This window comes from Muntiacus reevesi, chromosome 4 (assembly GCF_963930625.1).
Source record: "Muntiacus reevesi chromosome 4, mMunRee1.1, whole genome shotgun sequence".
NCBI classification, from domain to species: Eukaryota; Metazoa; Chordata; class Mammalia; order Artiodactyla; family Cervidae; genus Muntiacus; species Muntiacus reevesi.
Genome location: NC_089252.1, coordinates 44225869 through 44239764, shown reverse-complemented (window position 1 = coordinate 44239764; position 13896 = coordinate 44225869).

The window sequence follows — 13896 nt, the reverse complement described above, 5'->3', positions numbered from 1 at the left end:
CCAGATGAGGCCAGGCTTGGGGTGTGCCGATGCCTGGGGTGTGCCCTGTTCTCTTGTTCTTTAGAGGGCTGGTCAAGCCAGGCTAGTCTAAGGAGGTTGATTAAATCCTACAGGGTGCTGTGATAAAGTGATAAGTTCTTCAAGGCATAGACTGTAGATCTCTTGTGTCAGAATCCCCTAAGTGCTTGTTAAACCCCCTGCCTCCAGACTCAGAACCTGGGGGAAGGGGGGTGATGTGGGGCAATGAGCATTGTGACTCCAAGACCAGCTGGGCTCTCCAGGTCATCTTGGGGCCCATATCTGCTGGAGAACTGGGTTCTGCACTGCTTGTGGGTCAGTGGCTACTGCCACGTGAGTGATGTTGTCTGGCTTGAAATTCAGACTGGAGTCTTAAGTGATAAAGAAGAAAAAACAAGCATAGACTTTGATGTGTTTTAGAAACATGAATATAAAACATAATCCACTATTAAATTCACAACAGAAATTGACTGCTTAGGAATCTCTTACATTTATGAAATCTGCTTTGGCCTGGACATTATCAGTGATTTCTCTATTTTTCAATTGTGGGTAACATATACATAAGATTTGCCGCCTTAGCCATTTTTAGGTGTACAGTTCAGTAGTGTTAAGGTGTGTAGCCAATCTCCAGACTGTTTTTTTTTTTTTTTTTTTGCTGTTGTTATTGCAAAACTAAAACTCTATACCCATTAAAGGACAGCTCCTCGTTTCCCCCTCTGCCAGCTCCTGGCAGCCATCATCCCTTCTGTCTCTGTGGCTTTGACTACTCTAGGTCCCTCACATAAATGGAATCATAGCGTGTCTGACTTTTTGGTGACTGGCTTATCTCATATAGAATCTCTTAGGTATAATCTGTTCTCAGATGACTTGAACTGGTTTCAGTGTCCCTATGATAGGATTCTGATTTTAGTTTTTGCCTAGAACAGTTGTCCTGGGCTGTTATCTGTTCCCTGGCTTCTGGCAACCTCAGCATCTTTGCTGAGGGTCAGAGCAGACCCGGTCTTGCTTTGCCAGCTTGACTCAGCTGTCCTGGCCAGCCAGTGTCCTGAGAGGCAATACCTCTGCTCAGCTTCTACAAGTCTATAGATATTTCTCCTGCATGGTCTCTTCTGAGAAACTGCTTTGCTTTTTTTAACGAGAGAGGGAGAGAGACATCCATACATTACCATGACTTAGCTCTTGGCACAAAAGCCAGAAATCAGTGACTGTCTCTCTTTGCAGTAGGGAGATGGTTTCCTTGGCAACCAAGTAGCTCATTTCCTTCAACTAAATGACTTGTTCAACTTTAGGGTAAAAGTGTTGTTTCCTCTAGAATCGTGGTCCTCAACCTTGTGTTCACATTGAAGTCACCCAGGGATCTTTATAAGGCAACCCCATGCCAGCTCCTCATCTTTCCAGAGAATCTGATTCACTTGGCCTGGGGACAGGGCCCCATATTCTTATTTTTAAAAATCTCTTTTAAGTGAATCTACTGCACAGATGCCGAGGGTCTCTGTCTTGGCGACACATCGGGGTCATCTGGAGAGCTTTAAGAGCTACTTGTGCCTGGACTTTGCCCCCAGAAGTTCTGATCCAGTTGGTCTGAGGCATGACCTGGGCGGGAGGGCTTTTCTGACTCTCCAGATGACCCTAATATGCAGCCGAGATTGAGAACCACTATTCTAGCCCGGCATCTCCCAAACTTGAAACTGTGTCAGAATCACTCTGAGAGCTCACTGGTTCCTGGGCCCCTCCCCGGAGTCTGATTTGGTGAGCCTGGCAGGGAGCTTCCTTGCCGCTTCCTAAGTGATGCTGAGGCTGGTCCTGGGACCCACACTTCGAGGAGCACTGCTCTGCCTGATATCTTGTAACTGGCTCAGCCCGACTCTGCTGGCATTTGTTTCCTGGTTAGTGGTTGGGAGACTTGATTCAGGCTTGAGACTTCTTAAAGGTACCAAGCAACTCTTTTTCTGAACATTTTCAACCTTTAAATAGACATTATGAAATCTTTTTAAAGCAAAGTTAACTAGATTTCCTCTCCCAGGGTTAGGAGACTCGGCGTGTGCTTGAATTAAGTTTCATCTGTTCCTGGAGTAGGGATGCATTTGGGGATTAGCGCTAAGGGGCTGGAGTCTCTGGAGTTGGTGACCAGAGCCTGTGACCCGGAGCCTGTGTCTGGGTGAGGGTCTCCCCGTGATGAGTGCTGGGATAAGATCAGGGCACTCTCTTAAACACAGAGCTGGAGCTGGCGCTCTGCCCACCATGCCCATGGAAAACAAACAAGGTGGTGATGAGGCAGCATCCCACAGACATGGGTTGATGTGACCCAGGGTTCACACCTGCCTTATGCTCCTCCTTCCTTTCCCATTTTCTGTTGGAAAAGGCTCAAGTTGAAACCAGCAAGCTAGTGCCGAGATCCTGCCTCAGTCTCTTCTGCCTCCAAGTAGAGGCCAGTCCCCTGGCCCTTCTGAGGATACCCACCACAGTCGTGTGGCCCCAGCAAGCCCTTTATCACTGTGGCAGCTCACAATTTTACATTCAGCTGCAAAATGATGGTCAGAGAAAACTTGACCATCTTAAAGATTTGTTAAAGGAGGAAATAATTGCTATTTTTTTTTTGAAACAAGGTCAAAGCACACCTCACTTCCCAGGGCCACTTACCCAGCAAGTTCACTCAGCCTCAGGCAACTGGGGACTCTGGTGAAGGAGAATTAATTTTGAGCCCCTGTAGTAGATGCTATAAAGCTCTGTATCAAAGACCAAACATCTTGCTAACAGCAAATCCCTCACGGCATTCATGGAATTTAATTTTAAATTCAATTCCAGTGAACTTGATTCTGGTTTCTAATAATAAAGCAAATTAAGAGAATGACAACAGGTGCTAGATTAGCAAGAAGCGGCAGCTAATAGACTAATATAATGGCATTAAAAAGACCAAAGCTATACATCTCAGAAAATACCAAGTGATCTGATGCTATTTAGTGCAGGGGCCAATATGTAGTAAAAACCCCAAGGGCAACAAATAACCCCTCAGAGCAGCCCATCCTGTGGTGTCCACAGCCACACAGAGGTATGAAAATGCTCAAACAACGTTCAGTAGACTGTGTGTTTAAGGAGGCAGAGAAGTGCTTTATCCACTTGGAATTATTTCCATCCCCAAGCATTTGAAGCACATTCATCGAAATCTTGGTGCTTAAAGGATTAGCCCTCAGTTATCTTGAAGTTCAGGTTGGTGAAGTTCAAGTTCATTATCTGATCATACAGGATTCGTGAGCTGGGTAAACTCTTTGAGACTTAGTTTCTCTCTGACATTTGCCGCGCCACACCCCCACCCTCCACAACCCGCCCCCCCCCCCCCCCCCCCCCCCGCCTCCTGCAAGGTGGAGGGTGAAGGACACCCCTTCCGCCGTCCTGCTTTACAGGGAATGTGCAGGGTTGGTGGTGGTGGCCGGTGGGGGCCAGGTGTCCCCTGCTTCCAACTGTGGTGTCTCTGCTGCACATGGGAGGGGATCTGGATCTCAGCTGGGGCCAGGGCTGGCTCTGTAGTGACTCTGCCTGGATTTATCTGTGAATTTAAGAACAGGCCTGTTTGTTTGTCTTCCTGTGAAAGTGAACACTTCTGCTTTCTACACACCTTCATCACCCATTTTCTCACCAGCCCTCGCTGTGTTCCTAGGAGGAAGGAAAGGCGGTGAGCGGCCTGCAGACTGGACTGAGGCCGGGGAAGATGACAGAGGTGTGTCCTGGCTCGCAAGGAATGCTGGCGGGACCCTGCTAGGGTGCCCAGGCTCCCCAACGGGCAGGGGGAGGTGGCCCTATCTTGCTCCCACCCTGAGGCCCTTCTGTTTTCTTCCCTCTGGGTTATCCGGTTGCCTGGAGTCAGGTTCAGGCCTGGGGCTTACCCCTGGCTGCATACCTGCCCAGCGTCTGTGGGGAGGCTCCTCTTTGGTATTCGTTCCTCTCTGGGCCCCCAGCACTGGGAGCTGTACCTGGTGGGGTGAGAGGGTGGCAGTTTTACTTGGCAGAGGGTCAGCCAAGGCCACAGGCCTGAGCACGGCAGGCGTGAGGAGGTGGTTGGCAGTTGATCCAGTGATGCCACCCATTGCTGTGCTTGTTTGTGGGGGGCTGGGGGTGTCCCGAGTGACAGCTCCTGCCAGCCTCCCTGCCCCTCCTCCACAGGACCCTCAGCCTCTGCTGGGGCCAGTTTCTAAGCAAGTCACCCTTCCCAAGTTTTTTTTTGGGGGGGCAGGTGATCCTCCCTGAGGCTTCCACGCTCTGCACACGTGTTTTAGGGGTGCAACAGGGTCTTTGAGGCCTGCCAATTCCCTTTCTGGACCCAACTAACCTCTCTTCAGAAAGCCATAACTCTTCTTCAAAGCTGTATTGTGTGAACTGTGAAATATATGTAAATGTGTATGTATTTTTTAAACTCACATGTTGACTCAATGCGCGTACAAGAAGTCGTCCAGTGCTACAGTTTGGAGTCGAACCTCTGCCACCTGGCTCCTCAAGTGAAGGCAGGACAGATGATGGGGGTCCACGAGGGAGCTGTGGAAACCTCCTCCCTGCAGCCACGTGCTCCCAGGCTCAATGTCGGTTTCCAGGAGCACACGCGAAGGCAGCCAGTGGAGTGCTCCCGAGGGGCTGGCGGCAGCGACTCGCCCCTGCGTGGCCTCCTGTGTGTGAAAACAAAGTGGCCTTGCGGGTGTGACCTCCACATGCTCCTCAAACCCATCCCCCTGTGCTTTCCTCTCCCAAGAGCTGCATAACACTGCACTGCGCTCCATGGAGCCTTTCCCCCTGGAGAAGAAAAGGGAGGCTGAGATGTCGTTTGCTGGGCTGCACAGAAACTCAGTCTGGATGTGGAGCTGGAGCATTGCTTTTTTTAAAAAAAAATCCCTCTCTTGCTCTGGTTGATTTGCTCCCTCCTTTGTCCTGGAGAGAAACGCTCTGTGCCCCTCCAGAGTGTTGGGAAGATGAGGTTGCAGTCATTATTTTCATGCAAATTTTGCTGAGGAGCACGGGTTCATAGAAACTCTTGCAGCCTCATTCTAGCTTGTGTGCGGCTGTCCTTGAGTGATCCTGAAGTGGTGACTGTGACCTAACGCCTGAGAACGTAATCAGGGTAATTTGTATCTGTCACTGTGTTTGAAAAGCCCTCAATTCCACCCAATAAAACCAGTCAAGTGGCTCATCTGGCGCAGATTTCTCTGTCTGTGGCCTTGTGTGTGTGCGTGTCTGGGGACTGGGCTGGACCAGGCTGATGCGCACAGCTCAGCACGGGGAGGCGGCCAGCTCTAGGGAGGAAGGCACGGCTGCCCGGGGCTCAGCTTTGGGCACCGCTGGCCTCTCTGTGTCTGGCAAGAGTGGCAATCTAAGCAGGGGGGCTTAGGAAGGGCTCAGAGACCAGACCCAGATCAAGTTGGGTGGAATGCTGAATTGACAGTATACAGGGAGCAGAAGGACAAAAAGAGAGGACTGCAGACTTCCTCTAAGGAAGGAGGGTCCCCTGGGGCTGGCGGGGCAGCGGGGAGGATAGAGGGGTGGGCTGGGATGGGGGAAGATAGGATCTGAGTTTGTGCTAACACCTAGAAACAGACCCATTAGCTAAAAAGACTTATTTTACTTTAAGCAAACTTGCTCTGTCAAGGTCTGGAGTCATAGCAAAGGAATTACCCTTTCATTAAAAAAAAAAAAAAATTGTTCTTTCAATGCTGCTATCCATGAGTGTGTTTGGAGTAGGATTATGTTAAATAAATTAAAAAAAAATTTCTCGTACAAACTGGCTGGGTCTGGCCTGCCTTATGAGATGTAGATAAGACTGTTTGGATTTCACAAATATGCATTTTGGAGAAGTGCAAAACCTCTCCTCTGATTTCTGCAAGCTCTCAGGGGCTGGTATTTTCCTGACCCCCTCACTCTCTAGTCTTTAGAGCTTTTGAGCATGTTTCTGCTTTATATCCCTTAATCACCTAGATTATATGCAGACCTTCCCTTGACATCAATGATCATACAATGCATTCCAGAGTGATGTGGGAGAAGATGGGAAAGAGATGGACAACATTCCAAGCAAGAAATCTCAAACGTAACGTTGGGTGTCCTCTGGCTAACCCACTGGCCAGCCTCCCAGTGGGAATACTTCATGTGGTCCTAGCCCATCTCTTTGGCTCAACTTCTCCTTGCCCTTTTTGGCCTGCTATTCTGACTCCCCAGCTCTCTATCAATGGAGAACACATTTCTACTATTTCTATTTGCACTTGTTTAAACATTCTCTGTGTGCTTGGTCTCCTGCAGAGCCTGGATCTCAGCTCACTTTTTACCTCCTCCCCGCAAAAAAGAATTTCCATACCAGCTGACAGATATTTAAACTTTCCTTATTACCATTGTAAAATGCCAAACGCTCAAACAAGCAATGGTGGAACCTAAGGATTAGCCCTCAGACCTGAGTACTGTCTGTTATAGGAAGAAAAAAAGCTGAGGGTCAAGGAAATAGGATTTCAGTATGTATTTTTTAATAAATGAGTAAATGAACCAATGAGCTGGGGGGACAGACGTTAATTGTAGTTCGTTTATTTAATAAATAGATTCATGCTATTTGTCACTTCATTCCTTCGTTGAACAATCATTTCTTGTGCCCCTACTTTGGGCCAGGTGACTTGAGGATTTGGGAATACAAAGGTGAACAAATGCATGTGCCATCTCTGCATTTACAGGACATAGAGTCAGTCTGGCCAGAGCAATAGAGGTAACCAAAAACTCCACAGTTCAAAGTTTAACTATAGACAGTGCTTCTAAGGAGCATGCGCTATTGCAGGGATGTTCAGCACATTTCCCTGACCCAAGGATGAGCCCAAAGAGCACTCCACTGGAGCAGAGACAACTGAGATGAGAGCTGGAGGATAAGGAAGTGTTAACTGGGGGAAAGGTAAAGTTGTAGGGGAAGAAAGTCCAGGTAGAGGGTCCTGGATGGGGAGAAAGCTTGGGACCCTGGGGGAAGGCTTTTGCAAGGGTAGGGAGGGGGAGATAAGGCTAGAGGGCTGGATGGGGGCAAGACCCTGTGGGGAAGAGGTGGGCCAAGTTAATGATTTTGATTTTGATTCTAAAAGAATTAAGTAGACCTTGGAGGATTTTAAGGAGGAGGAGGACATGGTCAGATTAACACTGAAAAAATTCCTGAGAGATGCGGCCAGGTAGCAAGTGGGAAGACCTTGAGCTCACCTCCACCCCAGGTACACCAAAATTATGACTATTTACAGAGCAACCATCTATGAGTACAACCTGAAGACTAGCAGAAAAGATTTTCCGAAACTAAAGATATAAGAAGGACAATGACATGGGTGTGAGGGGCAGAGATGAGTATAGTCAAGACCCACATCTCTGGACAGGTGACCCACAAATGGAGGGGTGATAATCACAATTGCTGAGGTTCTCCCCAAGTTGTGAGGGGTTCAAGTCCCACACTGGGCTCCCCAATTCAACCCTAAATTGGGAAAACAAGCCCTCAGAATGTCTGACTTTGAAGGCCAGTGGGGCTGGCCTAGGGGAGAGCCAGAGGACTGTAGAAAACAGAGACTCCACTCGTAAAAGGTGCGCATAAAATCTTATATGATTTGAGTCTCAGCACAGAGGCAGTAATTTGAAAAGACCCTGGAGCAGATGCACTTGCTGAGCTTAAAGAGCCTCCTAGAGAGGCAGGAGGCCACTTGGACTTCCCCTCGAGATTAAGATGATGGTAACAGCCATTGTTGTGAGTTTGTCCTACTGCAAAAACACTGGCACTCGCAAGCACCATTTTGGAGTGCTCTTCCTGGCTTGGGTAAGTGCTGGGAGCTTACCCACCAGCAGGACAAGGCCCCATCCACTAGGGGCTGGCAACAAGCCCAAGATCTCACTGAGTCACGCAGCTAACTGCCCTAGGACCTGGCCCTGCCCATCAGCAGGCTGGTCACCACCATGCAAGGCAGATGCTTGCAGTCAACTGGCTGCCAGAGTCCAGACAAGCCAACCAGCATGCCCATGGTAGTTGATCCCACCACAAAGAAGGGCCTACACAGCACACATGGGGGGCATCCCTACAGCATCTAGCTCTGGTGACTAGAGGGGAGCGTGATGCTGAGCTGCAGAGGCCGTCTCCTACAGAGAGCTACTTCTCCAAGGTTGGGAAACATAGCTGACCTGTTTAATACATAGAAATAAGCACAGAGAATTAGGCAAAATGAAGGGACCGAAGGATATGTTCCCAATAAGCTAATAAGGTAAAACCACAGAATAATGTAGCAAATTGGAGATAATCTGATATCTCCACATATCTGATAAAGAGTTTCAAGTAAAAACTAAAAATGCTCAATGAACTTGGGAGAAAAATGGGTAAGCTGTGAAAACTTTAACAGAATTAGAAAATATAAAGAAGAACCAAACAGAGCTGAAGAATATAATAACTGGAATAAAAATATACTAGAAGGAATCAGAAGTACATTAGATGATATAGAGGAGTGGATCAGTGAACTGGAAGACAGAGCAGTGGAAATCATTCATACTGAACAGGAAAAAGAAAAAGAACTTTTAAAAACGTGAAGGTAGTTTAAGGGACCTATGAGATAACATTAAGCATGCTGACTTTATATGGGTTCCAGAAGGAGATGAGAGCAAGTGACAGATAACTAGAAAAAATAACACTTCCATATGCTGTGAAAGGGAACATACATTCAGTTCCAGAAAGTACAGAGAGTCCTAAACAAGAAGAATCTAAAGGGGTCCACATCAAGATACTTTATAATTAAAATGGCAAAAATTAAAGATAAAGAGGGAATCTTAAAAGCAGCAAAAGAAAAACAATTAATTATGTACAAGGGAAACCCCATAACACTCACTTTTCAACAGAAACATTACACCCCCAAATAAGTGGCATAATATATTAAAGCAGTGAAAGGAAAAAAATAAAATAAAGCAGTGAAAGGAAAAAACTCTACAACCAAGAATAGTCTACCTAGCAAGGCTTTCATTTAGTTTTGAAGGCGAGAGAGATTTCTACAAATCAACAAAAGCTTAAGAGTTCAGTACAACTAAGCCAGCTTTGCAAGAAATGTTAAACCATGTTCATGCATGCTCAATTATGTCCAGCTCTGTGACTCCATGGACTGTAACCCACCGGGATCCTCTGTCCATGGAATTTTCCAGGCAAGAATACAGGAGTATTCTTATCTGGAAAGACAAGACTCCAGGGAATCTTCCCAACCCAGGGATTGAACCCACATCTCTTGCATCTCCCGGTTGGGCAGGTGGATTCTTTACCACAGTGTCATAAGAGATTTGAAGGGGATTTTTTAAGTAGAAAAGAAAAGACTACAAGAAATATAAAAATTATGAAAGGAAAAATTCCATTGGTCTCATTGGTGAAAGCAAACAAACAGTATAGATAGTAAATCAATCCCTTATAAGGCAAGTAAAATGATCTAAAAACAAAAGTAATAGGATAATCTATATCCACAATAAGTAGTTAAGGGATACACAAAACCAAAATTATAAAATATAACATCAAAATAATTAAACATGGAAGGGAGTGTAACAGTAGGGTTGTTAGAATGTGTTACAACTAAAGAACTCAGTAACTTAAAATAACTATATATTAATATATATGATCTGTATCTATTTCTATTATCTATTTATCTAACTATCTATCTATCTACCTATCTATGTTGTTATATATGAACCACAGACCATGGTAACCACAAACAAAAAACCTAAAGTAGATACACAAAAAAAGAAAGGAATATAAACATAACACTAAAGATAGTCATCAGATTCCAAGAGAAGAGAACAAAATGAGAAGGGAAAACTATAAAAACAACCTTAAAACAATGAACAAAATAGCAATAAAAAAATCTCTCAATAATTACTTTAAATATAAATGGACTAAATGCTTCAATAGAGAGACATAGAGTGGCTGAATGGATACCAAAAAATCCTACCCTATTCCATCCAAAGCAACAGGAACAGAGATGTGCTCTAAGGGGTTTTGGCCTTGACGATGGGTGTGTATGTGCTTTTTGATCAGGTCAGGAAGAAGAGTGGGTGGAAATGGTGTGGGTTGGAGCCACCTTGGCTGGAGAATGGGGAGGCGGGGTGGACTTGGGGATGGGGTGAGGAGGAGAGAGTCTGCAGGCCTGAAGGAGGGATTAGGATTGGGGGTTACATGACCTGATTCATTTGTAAGTAAAATCCCTTGGGCTGATCTGAGCAGTGTGGATGTGGGGAATGGGGGCAGGTAGCAGGAGTGGGGACAGAGTTTGCCTAAAACGTCTGCAGGAACATTTCAGTGAAGCAGGAAAACCACCGATCTCATATCACTCCATCACCTGCCCTGCTCCCAGAATAGGAGGTGGTTCATTTTGAGACACCAGACCAGCTGGTACCCTGAATGAGAAATCAGCGACACGTGGTGGGTAGGGAGCCATGGGAGGGGCCAGGGCTGCCAGAAGGAGCACTCCTCTGCTTGCACTTGTGTATGCTCTGCACCCACCCTCAACACACACTTATAATTCACTCGCTCACTCGCTGTTGCTTGAGTCATGTTCAAGCAACTCTAGATAGGCACTGAGGATACACAGGACCTCCTGGGAAGGATCTGTGTCTGGTGGAAGAGAGAAGGCATTGGGCAAGATTGAATTTTTGCCCTCACTCTCACCCCACACTGTGTCCACACACTTTGTTATGTAACTTTACAGCCCTGGACACTGGGCTCAGACATGTGCATTGTTTTGTTCGGCCAAAGATGTCAGCAGATGTGATGCAAGTAAAGGCCTCAAGTGCATTTGCCTTGTCAGGGTGGCCCCCTTGCCCTTCGATCATGGCCGTGAGAAGAGAGTTCCCTGGGCAGCTGGACCCATATAGGCTAGGCCTGTCCTAACTACATCCAGCCAGTCCTGTAGCTGAATGCAGAGCTGAGGTTGAGACCAGTGTAGATGTTACCCCAGTTGAGCCATAGACATGTGAGATAAAATGCTCGTGCCACTGAGATTTTTGTGGTTGCTGTGTAGCAAGAGCTGACTGGTATCGAGATGCACACTTCAGCCCGTGTCAGAGTGGATGAGGGCTTTCACAAGGAGAGCACCAGGCATGTTAGAAAACAGAACTTAACTGTAACTCGGGTTTCCTGAGAGGGAGGTTGGGTCAGATTACAGAGGACCTCCACCGTCAGCTCCAGGAGCTCCAATCCCATTAATGCCAGGGACATTTGTTATTCTTTTGGCAACCCCACATCTGAATGCCCTTCCAAAGTTTGAGGAGAGCACAGCTCCCAGTGTAGGAGTTGAAAATGCCAAATCCTCATTTTCCCAGCCTCCTTTCCAGCAAGGTGTGGGCACACACTTAGGCTCAGCCCATCAGATGCACAAGCCCCAGACTCTGAATTGGCACAAGATGGCAGCGTCCATTCTGGCCCAGCATCAGTGGCAGTGGGGTCCTTACCCCGCCACATGACCTCAGGCATCCTTCCAGGGTGCGGCCCCTAAGCATGGGTCTTAGCCTTCTGGAAAATCCTGAAACTCCTCCACCCCCTTTTACTTTCACATCAATAATTTTTTCAACTTAAACTAGCCAGTGTTGGTTTCTATTGCTTACAATCCTGCATCCTGGCTGAATAAATTTGGCTGCACTCAGATGTAACTGAGGTTTTTTAACTGGACAGTGACCTGACCAAAGACAAGCTTTAGAATAGATTTAGCCAGCAGGGGGATATACTTGAAAGGGGAGGCGCCTGGAGCAAAGAGATCATTTTGCATGTGTGTGAGAGCATGTGTGTGCAAGCATCATTTGTGCACACGTGCCAGGGGTCAATAGGATAAACAGGCACCTACTTTATTCAGATGGAGAAGGAAATGGCACCCCACTCCACTATCCTTGCCTGGAAAATTCCATGGACAGAGGAGACTGGTGGGCTGCAGTCCATGGGGTCGCAAAGAGTCGGGCATGACTGAGTGACTAGCACACACTTTAATCAGAAGTCCCAACAATCACCCTGTCTGCCCTGCGTGTCAGGTTTCTGAATTAGAGTGTGGATGTACAAGACCATGTTCAGGGCCTCATGCTAAGCCTAGGTTGGAGGAGGTGGCTGGCACTGACCCTAGCTTTGCCTGGAATGGAAGGGGGGTCTGCGCATCATGCCCTGAGCACCTTTTTCCATCAATCACGTGCAGGTCCTCCCACCAAAGGGCCTGACGTTGAGTCAGTAGCCAAAACTGCACCACATAAGCTTTCATAGTGGAAGACAGCAGACAAGGCTGGCTGGTGAGAGACACAGTGGAGTCTGAAGCCAAACACTGCCCCCTCATCCTCACTTCCAGTCAATGCCTTCCCCTCACGCCTGCCCCCTACAACCACTGGGCTAGTTCCACCACTTCTAGAAGGTTGAGTGCAAATGATCAGACAGCAAGTAGTTTATTCTGACTGGTTTCTTTCACTCTGAATAATGCTTTCGAAACTCATCCGTATTGCAGCATGTGTCATCTCGTCTTCCTTTATTTTAATGGCTGAATAGTCTTGGCCAGTCAATGGGCATCTGAGTTGTTTCTAATTATTATCAGTAAAGCTTCTTTGAATGTTCAAATGCAGCTTGTTTGGACATATATTTTCACTTCTCTTAGGTAGATATCCATAAGTGGAAATTTTGGGTTGTGTGGGAAGTGTCTTTACAAAAAAGTGTCAAACTCTTTTGCAAAGGGATGGGATCATTTCACACTGCCACCAGCAGCGTGAGAGTTCCAGGTGCTCCACACTCCTGTCAACACTTGGTATTGTTTCAGATTCTGCTCCCTTAGTCATTATGTTCTAGGGACGTGGGATGCTCTAAAAATATTTGATTTCAGTTTTTTGAAAAAAGTTCCAATAAAAATTTATTTTTTCTTGAATAGGCCCTCATGCAAAAGGAACACTTGGTTTCATTTTTTTTTCTCTGAATGGATTCTCATGCAAAATGATATTTCCCTAGTAATTTCCCAGTAATCTTTAAGGTCCCAAGGACCTCCTAAAGAACCCAATATGAAATTAACAACAGAGGTCAAACCACGCAGTGCCAGCAGGGGGCGTGCGTCACCTACACTTAAACTCTACTCATGTTTCTCATTCAGATTTTGAGGTGACTCTAGGGCCGTCCTCCAGCAGAACTAAGGTGGAAGAAAAGTTGATCTTTCTTGAGTGATAATGTTTTGGGCCAGAGATGCCTTCCTGTGGTAACGACGTGTTGTTCAGTCACTAAGTTGTGTCTGACTCTTTTGCAACCCCATAGACTGTAGCCCACCAGGCTCCTCTGTCCATGGGATTTTCCAGGCATTAATACTGGAATGGGTTGCTATTTCCTTCTCCAGGGGATCTTCCCCACCCAGGGATCAAACCTGCGTCTCTTGCTTGGCAGGTGGATTATTTACCACGTGAGCTGCTTGTGTGTGTGTGTGTGTGTGCATGCTTAATTGATCAGTCGTGTTCAACTCTTTGGAATTCCATGGACTGTAGCCCACCAGGCTGCTCTTCCACGGGGATTCTCTGGGCAAGAATACTGGAGTGGGTTGCCATGCCCTCCTCCAGGGGATCTTCCTGACCCAGGGATCGAACCCGGGTCTGCCGCTTTGCAGGCAGATTCTTTACCAGCTGAGCCACCAGGGAAACAAGCATTTATTTATTTACTTTTGACCACACCAGCACATGTGGGATCTTAGTTCCCCAACTAGGAATGGAACCTGTATCCTTTGCATTGGAGGCCCAGAGTCTTAACCACTGGACCACCTGGAAAGTCCCCTTGAGCCACTTGGGTGGCTCCAAAGCACAAAGCCGTCCCAGGGTCTGGTTAGGGATGTGTGTGCTGACTGCTGTCGGATGTCCTGTGTCACCCAGGAGCTTTGAGGACTC